We start from the raw sequence: 7,987 nt of genomic DNA, 5'->3' as shown, positions 1-7,987 counted from the left end.
ATGATCCATCTCGCAGCTTCCCTGCCAACTTTTTGTAAGTGCCATTGCCACCTTCCAGGTAGGTGAGACGAGGCCTAGACAGAGAGAGTCAGCACAAGCGGCTTGCCCAAGGTCACAGGCGGAGTGACTGACGGAGCTGAAAATAGGCCCCAGGAGCCCTAATTACCAGCTCTCCGTTCCAACCACTAAATAGCAATCAGGAATGATTATGCAGCAAAGGCTCCCGCGCAGGGGAGCTGTCTTACCACAGGGTTAATTCCGCCCGAGCACCTTGCTGTGAGCCGATGTGTGGTGGCGCAGGGAGAACATTAGCCTTTCACCCGTCGGGATGCTGTTCGGGGAGGCTCTGGCCCGACAAACCACAGCAAGGGGCAGAGGAGAAGGAGCCAGGGGCTCTCACTGGCACCTCGGGAGGAAGGAGGTTTAGGTGAGCACAGCAGCCTGGGAGGGCTGCGGGGACGGCCCTGCGCGGGGTCTTTCCTAGCTTCATCCTTCAGTACAGTCCTAGTTCTGGAAGCCCCTCGTTCGAGCACGTTTTTGGCAGAAGGCCTCAAGGGTTGGTCCTTCCATCTCAGTGAGACCCCCCTCTGAAATAAATCTCACCGTGAAGTTGCAGCATCACCTTCAGCTCTCCCCTGGTTCTGTACGACTGCTCCTTTCCTCTCATTTTCCTAAATACACTCGAGTGATTTCCTCTGCACACACTGCTCTGCATTTAAGCGTCAGGTCCGTGTGCTAGCCTGCCAGCACCGCCTCCCTTCCTTTGCACAGAAAGCTTGCAAAAACCACTATAAAAATTATATCAGCCGATTCCCACTTCTCATTTTTTGGACAGGATTTTCAGAGTCAGAAGCTGTTCCTTATGCCGTAATTCCAGCTCTCAATTTAACTGATAGTATTAGTGAATTTATGGCTTTGGAGCCGTCCGAGTAATACAATCAATACTCGTGAAGAAATGGGTTGGGTAACCATGCCAACACAACTTTCATGCAAGACTGGAGGGCAGGTTGGTTTTTAAAACATTGAAAGGGAAGGTAATTAAGGCTGATAGTGACAAGACATACCGACAAATGAGAAATCACCGCAAGTCATGTGGAAATCTTGTCGGTGAAGAAATAAGGCTAATGCTGCAAATAAAATTAATTCCGTGGATAACGCTGTGAAAAACGTCGCCTTTCTCAAGCGGCCGTCAGGAAAGTTTTCTTCCTCACTTGTGCGTATTTGGGTAAACAGTGATCTTCCTTTTGTTACGCAGACATCTGGATTTTCTAAGGGTTGTTCCCTACCCAACTGATCTTACGTGTGGATCAAAAGTACTCAGCGTACGAAACCTCCACTCAAAAACCAGGTGCGTCATGCTATAGTGTCATAAAGACGAAATTAATTCTGGGCTTAAGCAAAGTCGATGCAATTCCAGCCTTAAAAACTGTTCCTCTGCTGGACCAGGTTATTTCCTCATGTGGCACAAAATCTCTCCGTGCTGGTTTGAAAAGGTTTAGGGGTTGCATACGTGGCGGCAGCAATGCACTGAAACTTTTATTATGGTTATTTATATCCCATAGTTTAGACGGAGCCCATAGCACTTAACATACAGAGACCAAAGCCAACCTCAGTGAGTGACTCCGTGATCTTTTCTTAAATTCTGATTCACATTTAGGTAAACTTTCTGTCTGGTGTAACTTAGAAATGAACGTATATTAAGCATTTGAAATATCAAACGCTTCATTTTCTGTTACATTTATAAAAAAAGTTGTACAACACTTTTGGCTCCATATTCACACTACAAACACGACGACAACAGCTGACAAATGTGTTGTGCCTCTTTTCCAGATTGCAGCTGTTTGTTTTGTTTAAGAATAGCATCAGCTGGAAGCTGGCAGAGGGGAATCAGAGTTATCCCGCGATGTCTGGGAGGCCCGTAAAGTCGTAACCTGGATCTGATAGCTGGGAGCAGTGGCGAATGAACTCGTGTCCCTTACAGTGGCCATCTGGGGATAGTTAGAGAATGCAGTCCCGTGTTAGGGAGGCAGAGAAGTTAAATATTAATGCCTTGTATTTTTTCAGGCTTTAAATAGAGCACAGACCCAAGAAGGGGCTCTACTAGTAACAGCAATCAAATAAATTGCTATCAATATCCGTGATTTTTTTTTCCCCAAATAAAGACATCATAGTCAAGCCCAAGGATGTCAAACTTACGTCCAGCATCTTGCCTACGAAACCGGGTCAGTCATTGACCTGAGATGGACCCTGGGCCACTTGTGCCATGTTAGAGGAGGGCTTTCTGTGTAACAGCAGGGCCCTGATCCTGCCTTTTTTTATATTTTTTTTCCTTTATTGTAATCACCTTGAGGATCCCATGGGGCAGAACAATTCAGCTGCACGCACCAAACCCCAGGACTGGCAGCAGACACCCCTCTGTTCAATTTCTTTCTTGTGCCCTTCTCTGTGGCTTTCTTTGTCAATTATGATTAATTCGCTGAGCTCATTTTCCTGGGATTTATTTTCTTCCCTCTGGGTTTCGGGAGCCCGTTGTACTCTGAGCCCTTTGTTCTAGGCACCTCACATGTCTTTTTCTAATTTATATAATTTCTCATGCTCAGCGTTGTAATTGCCTGATCATGTACACTATCTTCCCCGAGCAAGCTCAGAGGAAAATTTAAATAGGTATTTTTTTAAATTTAAATTTAATGTATTAAACGAACACAGCTATAACGAATACCATTCTTCTAATTCTGAGTCGTTCCAAGCACAGTTTTGATTCTACCCTTCTAAACCCAGGTTGTGGATGGCAAAGGCGCATCCATCCCGCCTCTTATTCACTCTTATTGACTCAGATTAGGAGTCAGACAGCTTGGTCTTTGCTTTCCTCTGAGATCAATGCAAGAGGAACAAGTGGAAAGTGGGAGGCTGGAGGATAACCCACGCAACAGGGGTATCTGTCCTACCCAGAGGTTTGTCCTGAAACGGGAGTTCGCGTCCCCTCTAAAAAGCCAATTGGCCTTGAATGACTATAGGCTGAAATTAAACCTTTCTTTCTTTCTTTTTGCAAGCTATGAAAAAAAGCAAACAGCCTTCCCATAAAATTAATGGAAGGGAAAATGCTCAGCTACTTTTAAAACGAAGCTCGAATAACATGGCAGAGACAACCTTGTTCAGCTGCCTAAAATAGGAGGTAGCTGGGCGATGAGATTACTTTTATAATTTCATACTTCTCTGTTCTCAGCTAATTGCCTGACTTGATAGTTTAACAGTTTAGCTGGATTAGTGTATAAAGAGAGAGCGGATTTATTAATTTTCGTACAGCAGTTGCACTTGTTGTTTGCACTTGTTAAAAAAAGCACAGTAAAGACCTCGTTGTTAATAACGTGTGTTACTAATATCACCACTAAAACATCCGATACCGGGGTGGGAGTTACAAGGCAGTTTTTGCTACCTGTATGTATTTGTGTATTGATTTAAAAGGGAAGGCAAGAGCCCAGCAGAGCAAGCTGCTATGAATTTGGGTGCTTGAATTTCACCCCTGGCAGAGCTGAGCTCTTGGAGGGCGAGCAGAAGGGGCTGGAAGGTGCAGGACCGTGCTGGGGCCTCTCCCTTTTCTCCTAGTTCGGGTGACTCCTGGGCTGATGCTTTATCGTGCCCCTCGCTGACTTCCAAAGCTCTGCAGGATCCTGCTAGGATACTTCGGGGATGCTTTAAATGCCTCCCTGATGTGGGAACCTTTGCTTTCCGTCCCTTTGCCTCGCTCCCCAGGCCAAACGCTGCCCGCCAGACGTACAGCTATCAAAATGCAAAACGCACAAAGGACACCGAAGGATAAATCTCCAGCTAAATTTGGCAGGAGGCAGGCCAGCCTGTGCACTGGGGACTGCTGCTGTTCTGAGGCAGTGAAAGCTAATGGTTCTGGGCTGTTAATATTAATGGTTACGTCTTTATCTGCTTCCCCGATTGACTTTCCCTAGGTGTTTCAGCCCTGGAAATCGGGCTGTGTTAAAGTTACTTTCATGAGCGATGGAAAATGGAAGATGCTAAAAGAAATCATAGTTTCCATGGATTTTATCCTGTTTTATAGTCTCTTATTTATTACTCCCCATATATAACCAAAACCTCTATTTCTTCGCAGACCGGTTTGTATTAGCAACATTGGCTGCAGGCTGCCTTGGTTTCCTACGTCTGAATTGGATTTCAAGACGAAAGAAAGAGAGGAAAGAAAAAGGGGAAGAAGATGAAAAGAAGAAGATCTGCAGTAACAGAAAGAGTGTCTGGGAATGGGAAGGACTGGGATGGGGAGGAGAGGATTGACGTCTTCATTTGCTGCAGCCAGGGTTTCGGGAGGGGTTTGAGCCCTCCCAGCCCTCCAAAAAAGATCTCCAATAGATCAAAAAATAAAATAAATAAATAAATAAATAAATAAGTATTACTTGTCTTCCACATGTTTTGGTGACAAAATGAACTTAGCTTTTCAACACTGTATATAAATTCGGAGTAGGTGCAAAGGTACCAGCAGTGCTGCATTAACAGCATCTGGATTTGGTGTAACCAGCATTATTTGTATACTTTTGTATACAATTTCTTTTTTGGATTCATGATTTCACTATGAAAACATAAAGTTTGTTCAGAAAATGGGCATTATTGTAATAACAACCTTGATTAAATTCAAATAAAATTCATTCCTGGGTTGGGGAGGGTGGAAAAAATAACTTGCTTCACATTTTCTCTTTTGTTTTGTTTCGTTTTCCTGGACTTGTTTTATTTTCCTGGGCTTGTTTCTCGAAGAAGCAAGTTCCTATAACTGAAGGCAAAATGTTCTATCGCTTTCCACTGAGCCATTACCCGCTGCTTTCTCGCATCAAGATGTGGTCCTGTGGTTCTGCTCCTCCGGGCCCTGTTTCCCTCCCTTCCCACGGTCTCTCACTCGCTGCTCGCTCCCAGTTCGGTCCTTTATAAACCTGCCAGGCCGATTCCTCCGCACGGAGCTCGGTAGCTCAGCGGGAGTGAGAAAAGGCTGGGATTTGGCTTCCATCTGCTGTAATGCAGCCCTGCCTCCCTGCTGAAAGCGGGACCAGCAGTACCTTACAGTTTAAAAACTCCGCTTTCAAGTTGATCTTGCGGTGGAAGAAAAGCTTTATTTTTACAGCCGGGCACTGGTAAGGATGAGCACATCTGCTCTGGGCTTGTGTAGGGAAAGTCAGGATTGCCACGCAGGCATGCTCAGCTTCACGAGGCGCGTTCGGCTGTGCCTGGCTTATTAAACTCTTGGTCAAGACAGAGACCAAGTCCTAAAACTGTTGGCATGGCCCTAAGTCAGATGGAGCACCTCAAGGGCTCCTTGGGCTCCCTTAGGGCTGTTGATGAGGGGTTGTTCCCGGGCACTTGCTTTGTTTTACCCTCCTCGTTTGCGAGGTGAGAGCAGTCGGCGGTGCAGTTGCAGGAGGATTTGGCTGCCCGGGCCAGAGAACCGTCCATTCCCTGCCTGATTTCCTTCCATCTGCCCCAGGATTAGCACGATCTGCAGGCCAAACAGAGGCCTGACGTGACAACGGGCCGATGCTCGTGGAGCAATCTGCCGTGCCAAGGGTCTAAACCTATTTTCTGGGTTAACGTGGTCAGGTTGTGCGGCCGTGGTAAGAGTGTTGTACAGTGGGGGCCTGCCAGGACAGCTCTCTGCTGACTCAGGCGAATCTGCACGCGTTTGCAAGGTGTGTTTGGATACGGCAGAGGCAGAATACGGTCCTGCAGGGATGGTAGGTCCTCCTACCAGTTAATCGACTGACTCGTTTCTACAAAGCGACGACAAATAGCTACCTTCTTTTTCATGAAAACGAAATAACGAAGTACTAATGTCGTCGGAAATGAATATTGTAACTGGTAATGATCTCCTGCTGCAAGTGTCAAATCATTTCTGGAAAATAAACAGAGAAAAGAGGCAGGGAAACGGGTTGTTACACTTCATAAGTGACCTTCATCTGGTTCCAAACCCCAGCCCGGGAACATTGCTACCAATCCACCAATGAACGAATAAAGAGAATACAGAAAATCAAATGTAAATGGGAGAAAAAGAAAAATGAAGCAATTGCAGGCATGATGGTAGAGATTTGGCAACGTGGCCTGAAAGCTCTCAAGTCATTCAAGAGACATGGTGACTTCAGTGGCTGTGACATCAAGACTTGCAAGATAATTTTACTCCAATAGGCTTAGGAGAATGTACACTGGGACAAATATACAGTAATACCCGAGCTTATTTTTCTTTCAGGAAAACTAATGCACAGACCATGTCATCAGTATGCTAAAGGAACTTTTCCTCCGGTGTTTGATGAACAGGGCCAGGAACAAAATGTCTGATTTATTATTTTTTATTATTATTATTATTATTATTATTATTATTATTATTATTATTATTATTTTTCCCCTTCATTTCTTCCTTCTGCAACTTATGGTAACTTCAGGAAAGAAGGATGCAAAACTACTGTGAGTTACTGATTTAATTGATATTTTCAGTTTCAAGGTATTATCTCTTCCATGTTAATGTCTACTAAAGACCATGCCAGAGATTAATCATGATGGATGATTCTTGCAATGTTTTCAAAATCGGTTTATTTATGTTTATAAAATTGTCCAGAAGACTTGCCAACAACTTGTCTTAATCATTTATTTGGGCTTGAAGCGAATTTAAGTCTAAGTTCCTTCAGAGGCCTGCAGTCCCACCCTGTCTTCACATCCAAGCGAACAAGCAAAAAATATATTCCACAGGGAACAAATACACAATTAATTTATATAGCAAGAAGCATTTTGTATGAGTGGAAACACAACTCCTTTTTTTCCTGATGATTGTTTCTTTCTTTCTTTTCTTTTCCTGTTTTTTTTTTTTTTTTTTTTTTTTTTTTTTCCCCTTTTGCAACATCAACAAAAAAAGGCATGAAGATTACAAACTGCTCCACTGGCTTTCATGGTTCCTTAGACTAATTTTTATACATTACTGAAAAAACATTTGGTAGCAATGATTTTTGAATCCTTACCAACGGGAGTTACCTTGCCTGTGGTAGGAATAGCCAATTTTAGTGGCTGTTAGGCACCTACATATTTTGCCACGAGGTTTAAATCTTCGTGTTTTATCCCAAAACTCATGTGAGTTTAATTCACTTGAACTTCATACCTGTCAGAGTGCTGAATTCAGGTTAGGTGTGCGTGTACCCTGGCGACTGTTTGTTTCAAAAGTATAATTGCATTTTTGTCCTTGGTAAAACAGGCTTTGTGAAACTATTAATATTATTTATGAATAGTGCTATATATTAATATTAATTTGCAAAAAGCTTTGCAGTCTTCAGGAGCTGCCCTCAGCTTTGGAGTAAGCACAGCACAGCACTTATTTTCAAAAGACACCCCAAAAAAAACAGGGGATCCTGCCTCATGTCAGGATCTGAAGTTCTCTAGGAGCATTTAAGAGCTTTCAATAACTGACCCAAGAATCAGTTTCTACTCACTGATCAGTCTTGAGTTTAACTCTTGGAAGTGTTTTATGCAAATCTGGGTAAAGACAGAACGAAAGAAAAGCTTAAAAACTGTGTAACGTTAGCTGTAGTGTTATCACCCAATTTAGGTGCATTTGCATTTAGAGTAGAAGTACATTAATTTGCAAAATGCTCAAATACTAGTGACAAGTACCGTGCAGTTGCATAAATCGCATTATAAATGATAAATAATAATGTATACAATACAGATTACTATGGTAATACCGTGGTATCTAACAACTCTTGCTTTTCCTTCCCAAAGACTTGCTGAAAGTCACGTCTGCCTCTTGCCGTAGCCATTTTGTCACTCTGTAGAGTTTTGTGGTTTTCCTCTCTTCCTTCCTTCCGTCGATCCATCTTTCCTTCTTTCAGTATTAACTGGTAGGGAGTTAAGGTCCTCATTCATCACCACCAAATGGGAGATTTGATTGAGTTCCGGGGGCCCAGAGTTTCGTGCTGCTTTGTGTATTTCAGTGGAATAG

At 43.5% G+C, this 7,987-nt stretch overlaps 1 long non-coding RNA gene across 1 annotated transcript; it reads left to right on the top strand.

Annotated features, from left to right (window-relative positions):
- The first annotated feature begins 1,213 nt into the window (after positions 1-1,213).
- LOC136789099 (uncharacterized) lies at positions 1,214-5,244 on the top strand. Its single transcript, XR_010827897.1, has 2 exons — positions 1,214-1,348; positions 4,121-5,244. It is a non-coding gene; the product is annotated as an uncharacterized lncRNA (long non-coding RNA).
- Positions 5,245-7,987: the final 2,743 nt, after the last annotated feature.

This window comes from Anser cygnoides, chromosome Z, assembly GCF_040182565.1.
Source record: "Anser cygnoides isolate HZ-2024a breed goose chromosome Z, Taihu_goose_T2T_genome, whole genome shotgun sequence".
Taxonomy (NCBI): Eukaryota; Metazoa; Chordata; class Aves; order Anseriformes; family Anatidae; genus Anser; species Anser cygnoides.
The sequence above is the reverse complement of the archived record's forward strand: the minus strand, read 5'-3'. Positions and strand labels throughout refer to the sequence as shown.